The sequence below is a fragment of the Eumetopias jubatus genome, unplaced genomic scaffold (assembly GCF_037043125.1).
Source record: "Eumetopias jubatus isolate StellerSeaLion01/CBP00866 unplaced genomic scaffold, mEumJub1_p1.0 scaffold_9, whole genome shotgun sequence".
NCBI classification, from domain to species: Eukaryota; Metazoa; Chordata; class Mammalia; order Carnivora; family Otariidae; genus Eumetopias; species Eumetopias jubatus.
In genome coordinates this window covers 128,771,916-128,783,948 of record NW_028274815.1, presented here as the reverse complement: position 1 = coordinate 128,783,948, position 12,033 = coordinate 128,771,916, and the positions used below count along the sequence as shown (strand labels likewise).

General features: G+C 40.8%; 1 long non-coding RNA gene across 1 annotated transcript; it reads left to right on the top strand.

Moving 5' to 3' along the window:
- Nucleotides 1-263: 263 nt before the first annotated feature.
- LOC148163613 (uncharacterized) lies at nt 264-10,213 on the top strand. Its single transcript, XR_015769025.1, has 3 exons — nt 264-436; nt 9,824-9,912; nt 10,061-10,213. It is a non-coding gene; the product is annotated as an uncharacterized LOC148163613 (long non-coding RNA).
- Nucleotides 10,214-12,033: the final 1,820 nt, after the last annotated feature.

Here is a 12,033-nt window from a genome sequence, read left to right as displayed (position 1 = left end):
ATCAAAACCTAATGATGTAATGTATGGTGATTAACATAACAATAAAAATTAAAGGAAAAAAAGTTGGTTTCCCATCTAAGTGTAAAGTACTAAGAAACAGATTTTTCCCCTGGTATGAGAAAGAAAAACTCTGTGTTCTAAAAGACAATGATTTCTAACCTAGAATTCTGTACCCAGCCAAATTATCCATGAAGCATGAAGATAGAATAAAGACATTTCCAGATATGCAAGGTCTCGAAAATTTCTCTTCTAGGCCACTTTCTCAGAAAGTGAGTGGAACATGAAGGAGAAAACCATGAAAAAGAAACTCACGGCATCCAAGAAACAGGAGATCCAACCCAGGAAAGAGGCAAGAGAAAGTGCTGCTGCCACAGCTGCCCAGCAGGCCTGGAGAGGAACCAGTCCCAAACAAAGCAGAAGAACAGAGAACTGCAAGGTGGGGGAATGTATCCAAAAAAAAAAAAAAATTGAAAATAAGGTGATAGATTACCTGATATGTTTGAATCTCTAGAGAGGAAATTTCAGTTTCTGTCAGAGATTTTGTGGATGGATTGGTGATAAATACACAGAAAACTAAGTGTAGCCAATTTGTTGAACAGATGGGAACTCTGGGGTGTAGGAAGAAAAGAAGTTTATTCTCGGATGCAAAGTTTATTCTTTGCATATTCAAATTGTTCTTCCCCCATACCCTTGAGTGAAGTGTAGGGCAAGTCTCATGGCTTTTTATGTCACTCTCAGGTAGTAAAATTCTCTTGGTCACTTAAAACCTCCAAACAACCTTGGTTCAGTAATTCAGAAGTCCACGCTCATGCATTAAGCTGAACCATATGAAGTTGCCATTTGTGTGAGTCAAAAATGGTTGAATATTGGCAATTTCATTTGATTCACTCTAATAAGAGTCAAAACTCCCAAATTTATTTAAAATAAAATAATCTCTCCCTCTGCCACATAGACCTCCTTTAGACTGGCCGCCTGAGGTAAGAGAAGGAGGCCCAGCGGGCTTCTTTACTTCCCCGCAAGGCCTTCCAGCGTCCTTTTCCACCAGGAGACTGTCTCTGGTTCCTCCTGGGTAGAAGAGGCCTGTGTAGACAGAGAGAAGATGCAGTATGGCACTCTCTGACCATGGTAGAGGTTCACAGTGGACTCTTCCTCTTTCAGGGTGCTTTTGACTTGTGTGATTTTTCCAGGACACTCCTCCATCCCCGATCCCTGAGCTCTGATCTGCTTTAGGGGTGGGGCCTTGCTCAACCAGAACCCCTTGAATTTTTTTTTTTTTTACTTTTTTTTTTTTATGTATTATTTGTTTCAGGGGTACAGGTCCGTGATTCATCAGTCTTACACAATTCACAGTGCTCACCATAGCAAATACCCTCCCTCGTGTCCATCACCCAGCCACCCCATCCCTCCCACCCCCCTCCACTCCAGCAACCCTCAGTTTGTTTCCTGAGATTAAGAGTCTCTTATGGTTTATCTCCCTCTCTGGTTTCATATTGTTTCATTTTTCCCTCCCTTCCCCTGTGATCCTCTGTCTTGTTTCTCAAATTCCTCGTATCAATGAGATCATATGATAATTGTCCTTCTCTGATTGACTTATTTCGCTTAGCATAATACCCTCTAGTTCCATCCATGTCATTGCAAATGGCAAGATTTCAATTTTTTGATGGCTGCATAATATTCTATTGTATATATATATACCACATCTTCTTTATCCATTCATCTGTTGATGGACATCTAGGCTCTTTCCATTGTTTGGCTATTGTGGATATTGCTGCTGTAAACATTGGGGTGCACGTGCCCCTTCGGATCACTACATTTGTATCTTTAGGGTAAATACCCAGTAATGCAGTTTCTGGGTCATAGGGTAGCTCTATTTTCAACTTTTTGAGGAACCTCCAGACTGTTTTCCAGAGTGGCTGCATCAGCTTGCATTCCCACCAACAGTGTAGGAGGGTTCCCCTTTCTCCGCATTCTCGCTAACATCTGTCGTTTCCCGACTTGTTAATTTTAGCCATTCTGACTGGTGTGAGGTGGTATCTCATTGAGGTTTTGTTTTTTTTTTTAAAGATTTTTATTTATTTATTTGAGAGAGAGAGAATGAGAGAGAGCACGAGAGGGAAGAGAGTCAGAGGGAGCAGCAGACTCCCTGCTGAGCAGGGAGCCCGATGTGGGACTCGATCCCGGGACTCCAGGATCATGACCTGAGCCGAAGGCAGTCACTCAACCAACTGAGCCACCCAGGCACCCCTCATTGAGGTTTTGATTTGTATTTCCCTGATGCCGAGTGATGTTGAGTACTTTTTCTTGTGTCTGTTGGCCATTTGGATGCAGAAGACCCCTTGATTTTATGACCACTTATAATTCTGGCCTCAACCCCCAGACATGCAGACTCTTTTGACTGGGGTCACCTCACTCCTCGGGAAAAACCTTTTAGACCAGATCCAAGCTAGTGTTTCCCCAGCATGGCTCAGTCTAGTCCTCAGGATACTGTCCAGCACCCTGATACAGCACCTCTGCTTCTTTCTGCCCCATCAGAGGAGCTAGCCAGCCACGGTCCCTTTCATATACTTCTCAGGTATGACTCAGGCACCACCTAGCATGTCACCTGAGCTTCAGGAGACACATCACGTTCATCAGGAGGTCTTACTGAAGTGCCTTCCTTTTCTCATTCCCACAAACTGGTGGAAGTATACTCACAGCTCATTAATGCTCTCCAAACATTTTCTTTGATCTTGGGAAATTTCAACAGTCCTTTCATGCTCTTGAATGGGTAGGGACCAAAAGTAACAAAACCAGTTTTTATTTTTTTAATTTAATAGACTTTATTTTTCGGGCAGTTTTAGGTTCACAGCAAAATTAGAATAGAGTAGAAGTACAGAGAATTCTCATATACCCCCTACCCCCACACATGCACTGCCTACTCCACTATCAGCATCCTCCACCAGTGGGTACATTTGTCACAGCCCATGAACCTACATGGACACATCATTATCACCCAAGGTCCGTAGTTTACATTAGGGCTCACTTTTGGTGTTGTACATTCTATGAGTTCGGACAAAGGTATAATGACATATATCCCCCATTATCACGTAGAGTAGAGTCTCATTGCCCTAAGAGTCCTCTCTGCTCTGCTTATTCATCCCTCCACCTAAACCCCTGGGGGCCACTGATCTTTAATTGTCTCCATAGTTTTGCTTTTTCTAGAATGTCATACAGCTGGAATCACACAGTATGTAGCCTCTTCAGATTGGCTTTTTTCACTTAGTAATGTGCATTTTAGTTTCCTCCATGTGTTTTCATGGCTCGATAGCTCATTTCTTTTTAGTGCTGAATAACATTCCATTGCCTGGATATAGCACAGTTTATATATCCCTTCACCTACTGAAGGACATCTCGGTTGCTTCCAGGTTTTGGCAATTATGAATAAAGCTGCTAAAACCAGTTTTTAGTCACCTCTTTTACAAGTCCCGCCTAGGCAGACGTACTTTGGAATGGGGAAGCATCAGCTGAAAGTGAGACTGAAATAGTTTCCTATCTATATCCTGTGACAAAAGAAAATGAAATACCAAGGCAACTTATAACTTTGGGAGGGGTAGTTACAGAAGAAAGGAAATGTAATCATAATACTTTACATGGCTTAGTGGTGAATACTACTTATATAGGCTTAATAATGTAAGTATTAAATATTGATTGCATCAATAATTATGATAGATATTGGAACAACTGAGAAGGGGAAATTATTGTGTTGGAGTGGGTGGGAACAGGACTAAGAGAACTAATTCTCATCTTCCATGGTAGGCAGTCAACAGATCTAAATGGAAGAATCAAGAAATATCAGTATAGGCATGTCCTTTAGAATATGAAGGAAGAGGAGTGCCTGGCTGGCTTAGTCAGAAGAACATACGACTCTTGATCTTGGGGTTGTGAGTATAAGCCCCATGTTGGGTGTAGAGATTACTAAAAAATAATAAATAAACTATTAAAAAAAAAGAAATATAGGGGCGCCTGGGTGGCTCAGTCAATTAAGCATCTGCCTTTCGGCTCGTATCATGGTCTCAGAGTCCCAGGATCAAGCCCCACTTTGGGCTCTCTGCTCAGTGGGGAGTCTGTTTCTCCTTCTCACTCTCCCTCTGTGCTCTCCCTCTCTCTCTCTCTCTCAAATGGATAAATAAAATCTTAAAAAAAAAGAACTATAAAGGAAGAGCCCTGAAGAAAATAGTTGAAAGTGAGTGGATGGGGGTGTTGTTTTTCATGATAAGCTTCTTAAAACTATTTGTCTCTTTTAAACTATGGGTGCATATTACTTTAAGAAACTTAATTTTTTAAAAAGGTTTATTTATTTACTTTAGAGAGAGAGAGCGGAGGGGGAGGGGCAGAGGAAGAGGGGACAGAGAATCTCAAGCAGACTCCCCACTGAGCATGGAGCCCCGCCATGGGGCTCAATCCCATGACCCTGAGATCATGACTTGAGCCAAAACCAAGAGTCGGACGCTTGACTGACTGTACCACCCAGGTGCCCCAAGAAACTTAATTTTTAAAATTACATAATAAAACAGACATTATCTAGAGAGCAGATAATACTTGAATATAACAAGAGCACTTTTGCTCTTATTGAGAAATAATTTGCATGAAGCCAAAAGCTATTTTGTATAACCATTAAGCTTTCTAATTCCAGGGAAAATGACTCCCTGTAGCCTTCTGCCTCCAGTATGATATGAAAACATACCCTCCTATTTCCAAATAACCTTGAGATAAGCAATGGGTTCTCCTATAGGATCAATTTAAACTTACATCATGAGGATTTTGTTTTTCCAACTGACTTACCTGGTATTAAATTTGAGAGATAACCAGGTCAGCTGAGCCAATAGGAGCTACCTTGCTGACCTAGAACTAACTCATAATCACTACTTCTCATTTCACCCTGGAGCCCATAGCATCCCTGTACAAAATAGTATCAAGATTTTTTAGGACAATCGGTAAGAGAAAAAGACCAGGCAGAGATGTGTTCTTTATGTAACCTCCATGAAGGCAGGAGCCTGTCTGTTTTGTTCATCTCAGTATTCTCAGTGCGTGGCACATAATTAATGCTTAGTAGATATCTAAGTATCTATTGAATAAATAAATCGAATGACTGTTACTCCCCATTTTCCTGAGGTCTGTGAGCATTAAAGTTATCGTAAATTATATCTATAGTTCATAGATATATTAAAAAAAATCAATAGGTAAGACAGCTCTTAGAAAAGGGTACATCACTGGGTATTTTGGGAAACAGTCAATTACGAATATAGGAAATGTAAAATCTACAAAGTGCATGAGGAGATACGCAAGAATGCTGATAGTGAGAGTGCCTGCCACAGCAAGACATACCACTAACCTAAATGTCCGTCAACAGAAGACTGGGTTAAGTACAAGGGGATACACCCATGAGATGGTATACAGAAGTGAAAATGAACAAACTAAAGCTACATATGTAAATATAGATGAACTACCCAAAAATGTAACGTTGAGGGGCAAAAAGTAAGGCACAGAAGAATTCAAATAGTATGATAACCATTTATGTAAAATTTTAAGGGGCACCTGGGTGGCTCAGATGGTTAAGTGTCTGCCTTTGGCTCGGGTCATCATCTCCAGGTCCTGGGATGCAGTCCTGCATCAGGCTCCCTGCTCGGTGGGGCGTCTGCTCCCTCTCCCTCTGCCTCTCCCCTCTGCTCATGCTCTCTCTCTCTCTCAAATGAATAAATAAAACCTTAAAAAAGTAAAATAAAAATTTTAAGGGCACAAAGCAATATTGCTTTAGGAAGACTTCATTTGTAATATAAGTATAAAAATTTGTGGAAATAATAAACACCACATATTAAATGAATGAATGAATATGCTTTTAAAAACCAGCAGCCCTCAGGGTACCTGGCTGGCTCAGTTGGAAGATCATATGACTCTTTTTTTTTTTTTAAGATTTTATTTACTTATTTGAAAGAGAGAGAGTGAGTGAGAGAGAGAGCATGAGCATGGGGAGGGGAAGAAGCAGACTCCCCTGCTGAGCAGGAAGCCCAATGTGGGCTCAATCCCAGGACCCTGGGATTATGACCTGAGCTGAAGCAGTCGCCTAACCAACTGAGCCACCCAGGCACCCAGCATGTGACTCTTGATCTTGGGGTTGTGAGTTTGAGCTCCACATTGGATGCAGAGATTATTTAAATAAATTAAAAACTTAATAAAACAAATAAAAACTACCATCCCTCAAGTGAAGGTGTTTTCTTTGAAATATAAAGCACTTTATTTTTGTTACTTTTTTAAAAAAAGATTTTGTATTTTTAAGTAATCTCTAGGCCCAATGCGGGACTCAAACTTACAACTCTGAGATCAAGAGTGGCATGCCCTACCGACTAAGCCAGCCAGGAAGGTGCCCCTATTTTTAAATAGGTGATTATATATGCACATTCAAAAGAAAACTGAAAGGTATTTCAGCAAAAAAGTCTTTTCCCTACCTTATTCCCAGCTACTCAATCCTTCTCTTTCAAAGGCAAATACTGTTATCACATTTTTATGCTTCATTTCAGACCCCTGGAATCCAGAGGTGGTCTGTTCATTAACAAACACATGTATTCTGTACCTGCCACAAATTTTCTGGCTCTTTTTTCTTGATGAGTCTGGATAGAGGTTGATTTTTTTTTCTTCAGAAGAATGAGCTTCTGTTTTCATGGATTTTCTCTATTATTACTGCTTTCTATTTTATTGGTATCTGCTCATATCTTTATTGTTTCTGTAATTCCGCTTGCTTGGGATTTAATTTCTTTTTCTAGTTTAAGGAAGAGACTTAGATTACTACTGATTTGAGACTTTTTTTTTTTTTTGCTTTTCCAATGCAAACATTTTAATACTACAAATTTCCCTCTACAGATTGCCTTGGGGCGCCTGGGTGTCTCAGTCGTTAAGCGTCTGCCTTCAGCTCAGGTCATGATCCTAGGGTCCTGGGATCAAGCCCCGTGTCGGGCCCCCTGCTCGGCGGGAGGCCTGCTTCTCCCTCTCCCACTACCCCTGCTTGTGTTCCCTCTCTTGCTGTATCTCTCTCTGTCAAATAAATAAAATTTATTTGAATTTTATTTAAAAAAAAATAAAAATAAAGATTGCCTTAACTGCATCCCCAAGTTTTTGGTATGTTGTAATTTCATTTTCATTCAGTTCACAGTGCTTTATATTTCTCATCCCTGTGAGAAACACACTTACCAACTAGAGGACAGTGTTTATGTGCAGTTATTTTGCCTTTAGCTTTACAGTTTCCAGTCAAAGCACTTTTCCAAAGTTAATTAGGGTCAGCTCTTTTTTTTCCCATCCCGCCAGTGAGATTCATTTGTCACGGTCTTTAACTCCATCTTGGGAACCTTGGACATCTTTACTGATTTTTAAACATTTGCACACAGTAAAGTTTACTCTGTAAGGGCTTGGGAAAATGCAGTCACATATCCACCACATCGGTAACATAAAGAACAGTTCAATCACCTAAATACCTAAACACTAGATGTAGGATTTTAGTCAGCTACCTCCCCCACCCCAACCCCTGACAACCACTGATTTGTTTTCTGTCCCTATAATCTTGCCTTTTTCAGAATGTCATAAAAATGGAAGCAAACAATTTGTAGCCTTTTGGGTTTCGTTTTTTTCACCCATAATGATGCAATTAAGATTCATCTATGTTGTTTCATGAACATATCTATGCTTGTTGCTGAGTAGGGTCCTATTGCATGGATGGACACTGTTTGTTTACCTGTTCACCTGTTGAAAGACATCTTGGTTGTTCCCAGGTTTGGCTGTTATGAAGAAAGCTACTATAAACATTAGTGTAAGGGCTTCATGTGAACATAAGTTGCTGGGTTGTATGGCAAGTGCATGTTTAACTTTATAAGAACTTGCCAAGTACCTTCCCAAGTGGTGTACTGTTTTGCACTCCCATCCGCAATGAATAAGCATTCCTGTTGCTCTTCATTCTTCTATTTGGTGTTGTTGGTTTATTTTTATTATTTTTTAGCTATTCTAATAGGTGTGTAATGATATCTCTTTGTGATTATATGTATGTGTGTTTTATTTGCATTTCCCTAATGATATCTTTTCACATGTTTATTTGACACCCACATATCCCTGTAACTTCTTTGGTGAAGTGTCTATTCAATTCTTTTGCCCATTTTTCCCTTGGGTTTATTGTTTTCTTATTGTTGAGTCTTTAGGGTTCTTTATGTATTCTGGATACAAATCCTTTATCAGGTATGTGATTTGCAAATACTTTATCCGAGTCTATAGCTTGTTTCTCATTCTCTTTGCAATGTCTCTCATTCTTTTTTTTTAAGCATTGATTATCATTCCATTGTAAGAATTTGTCATAATTTATTTAGCCAGTCTTAGGTTGATGGACATTGATGTTATTTCCAAACTTTTGCTATTACAAACTGTATTTCCATTAATATCCTTGAATTCATGGTGTTCGCCCTTCCTTCCTTCCTCCCTTTCTTCCTTCCTTCCTTCCCTCCCTCCCTCCCTCCTTCCTTCCTTCAAGAGAGGGAGAGAGTTGCAGGGGGCAGAGGGAGAGGGAGAGAGAGAATCTTAAGCAGGCTCCATGCCCAGCAAAGAGCCCGATGAGGGGCTTGATCTCACAACCGTGACATGAGCTGAAAATCAAGGGTCAGTGCTTAACTGACTGAGCCACCCAGGCACCCCTCATGGTGTTCGTTTGTTCTTTCTCTCTTTCTTTCTTCCTTTCTTTCTTCCTTTCTTTCTCTCTCTCTTTCTTTCTTCCTTCCTTCCTTCCTTCCTTCCTTCCTTCCTTCCTTCCTTCCTTCCTTCCTTTCTTTCTTTCTTTCTTTCTTTCTTTCTTTCTTTCTTTCTTTCTTTCTTTCTTTCTTTCTTTTCTTTCTTTTTTAAGATTTTATTTATTTGATAGAGAGAGACACAGCAAGAGAGGGAACACAAGCAGGGGGAGCGGGAGAGGGAAAAGCAGGCTTCCCGAGGAGCAGGGAGCCCGATGTGGAGCTCGATCCCAGAACCCCGGGATCATGATCTGAGCCGAAGGCAACCGCTTAACAACTGAGCCACCCAGGCACCCTCATGGTGTTATTTCTAAGAACAACTTGTTTTTCCTTTCCCATGAACTGTTGCTATCTTTTACCCATTTTTCTATTGGGTTTTAATCCTTTTGTAATTCATAGGACGTGTTATAATTCTTTACATGTTATAAAATTTGTCTTTCTGGGGCGCCTGGCTGGCTCCATCAGAGGAGCCTGTGACTCTTGATCTCGGGGTCATGAGTTTGAGCCCCGTGTTGAGTATAGAGATTACTTAAATAAATAAAATAAAATAAAGCTTGCCTTTCTGTGCTTGAGATGCAATTTTTTTTTCCAGTTTGTCATTTGTTTCTTTACTTCCCATGATTATATTTTATTTTCATGAAATCAAATATAACTATCTTTTCCTTTAGGTCTTCTGAATTTTGTGTTATAATCAAAAGGGTCTTCTCCACTTCTCCCAGAAATTCTTTTGGTACTTTTATGGTTTCCCTCTTTCCATTTAAATCCTTGATCCATTTGGCATTTTTCCAGGTGTAAGATATGAAGTATGGATTTAACTCTTTTTTCCCCACAGATGCTTTGTAGTTGTCCCAAATCATTTATTGTGTGAAATCTCTTATCTTCACCAATTTGAAATACCACCTTTATTGAATAATAAATGCCTACCTGTGTTTGGGTCTATTTGGGAATTTCTCTTCTGCTGATTTGTTGAACTAATTAGACACCAGTACCTAACAGGTTTTGTTTTTGTTTTTGTTTTGTTTTGTTTTAAGGTGAACTCTACACTCATTGTCGGGCTTACACTCATGACCCAGAGATCAAGAGTCACATGCTCTACTGAGTGAGCCAGCCAGGAGCCCAGGTAACAGTTTTAACTAGTACGACATGATAATATGTTTATTACTTGGGCAGGCACTTTCAGAAATGTTTTCTTGTTAGTTTTTCCACAAGAAGACTTGGCTCATCTAGTTCCAAAATAAAGTCTTGCTTTTTTTTTTTTTTTTTATTAGGATCTCAATAGGGGCACCTGGATGGCTCAGTCAGTTAAGTGTCTGCCTTCAGCTCGGGTCATGATCCCAGGGTCCTGGGACCAAGCCCCGCATCAGGCTTCCTGCTCTGCGGGAAGCCTGCTTCTCTCTCTCCCACTGCCCCTGCTTGTGTTCCCTCTCTCGCTGGTGTCTCTCTCTGTCAAATAAACAAAATCTTTAAAAAAAAGATCTCAATATCTCTGATATCTTAATGATGCATAGTCTTGCTAGTCAAGAACATAGCTTATATTTCTGTTCAAGTCTTTTTCTGCATCCTTCTGTAGAATTTAAATCTTCTCTTCATATAGATTGTGCATCGTTATTGTAAAATTTATTCCTAGGAATTTTCTTTTTTTTACTGATTTGTAAATGATGTCTTTTTTTGACAAAAAGATGTCAAGATGTCATCATGATGTCACAATGTCAAGATGTAATGATGTTATTCCATCTTCTAAGATATAATGCTCTCCCTCTAAGATGCTGAAATAGCCCCAGGGGAGCAGTCTACCTCAAATAATCTTGAGAATTACCAGACTAGCAAGTAGTTCTCAACTGTATTTGCCCTTGCAACATATACTATGAGTGATTTTGACATACACCAATCAAACTTACAGGTGTTCCTTGTTTTTTTAGGGACTCTAGCACAGATGAGAGGCTGTGGTTCTTCAGTAGCTGATGGCAATGTGTGTGTACAGCCACTGTCTTAGGGGCCAGGGACACCATGATGATCAAGACAGCCTGAGTCCCTGCCCTCATGGAAGTTGATCACATAGTCCTAGCCAAACAGAGCAAACTCAGCAGAAAATCAAATAATTATAAGGGTGCAAAGTTCTGCTATGGGGCCATGAGAGTGTAGCAGAGGTCATTCGTCAGGTGTTAACATCCGCTAACATCCACACCCGAGGCTTCAATTAACTCTCAACTGCTACCCACTCACACATTACGTTTCCAGTTCTGGCTCTCCTCTGAGCTCCAGACCTGCCATTTGCACTTCCCAACAGGAGGTGGAGTCTAATCCCCCTCTCTTTGGATCTGGACAGGCTTACGTCTCATTTGTAGCCAGGACACTACAGCAGACATGACTCTAGATGATGCCCGAGGCTAGGCCACATAAAGCAAATGCAGCTCCGCCTTGCTCTCTGGGACACTCACTCTTGAAGCCTTCAGCCACCGTGTAAACAGTCTGACAGCCCTGAGGTTGCCATGCTGTGAGGAAGCCCATAGTAGCCGGTGCAGAGACCCCTGTGGACAGTCTCTGAGGCTCCATGAAGAGGGAAAGGCCCAGCCAGTCCCCAGGTGTTCTATCACCCAGTGGTCCAGCTCTACATTAGAAACCCAAGTTAGAAGAGTCTAGCCAAACTCTTTCCTAATTCCTGACCCGCAGATCTATGAGAGATGATAATATGATTACTGTTCTTTTAAGCCACTCCATTTGGAAGTGATTTGTTTTGTAGCAATAGTAACTAGCATCTGGGCCACGTGGTTTTGTACATTTTTTCCTCCTACTTGGAACCCTTTCTGCACCCCTTTCGCCTAGTTACCCTGTACATATTCTTCAGATCTTTGCTGCAGAACCATCCCTAAACCTTGAAACCTGGGTTCATAGTGCCCTCATAATACCAGGTACCTTTTTTTCCTGTACTCATCACTGTTGTATTTGGAGATTCTCTGACCATTCTTTCACCCAGCTCTGGATAAACTAAAGTGGTTTTAGGGGGGTAGGAGTTAATGGTGGGGAATTTTGGACTTCCAGAATCACACTCAGCAAAGAATAATGTGCGCATTGTGAGAGGTCCAGAAAACAAGTGAGTGAGGGGAAGAGCTGCAGGTGCCCAGGCGTCCTCTTTCCTGCTCACTCTGGGACTCCTTCCCCACTATTTAAAAATGGTTTATTTTCTCTGGGCCTATCTTTCTCAGTATCTTTCAATCTAGCTATTGCTCAATCTTTCTTGCCA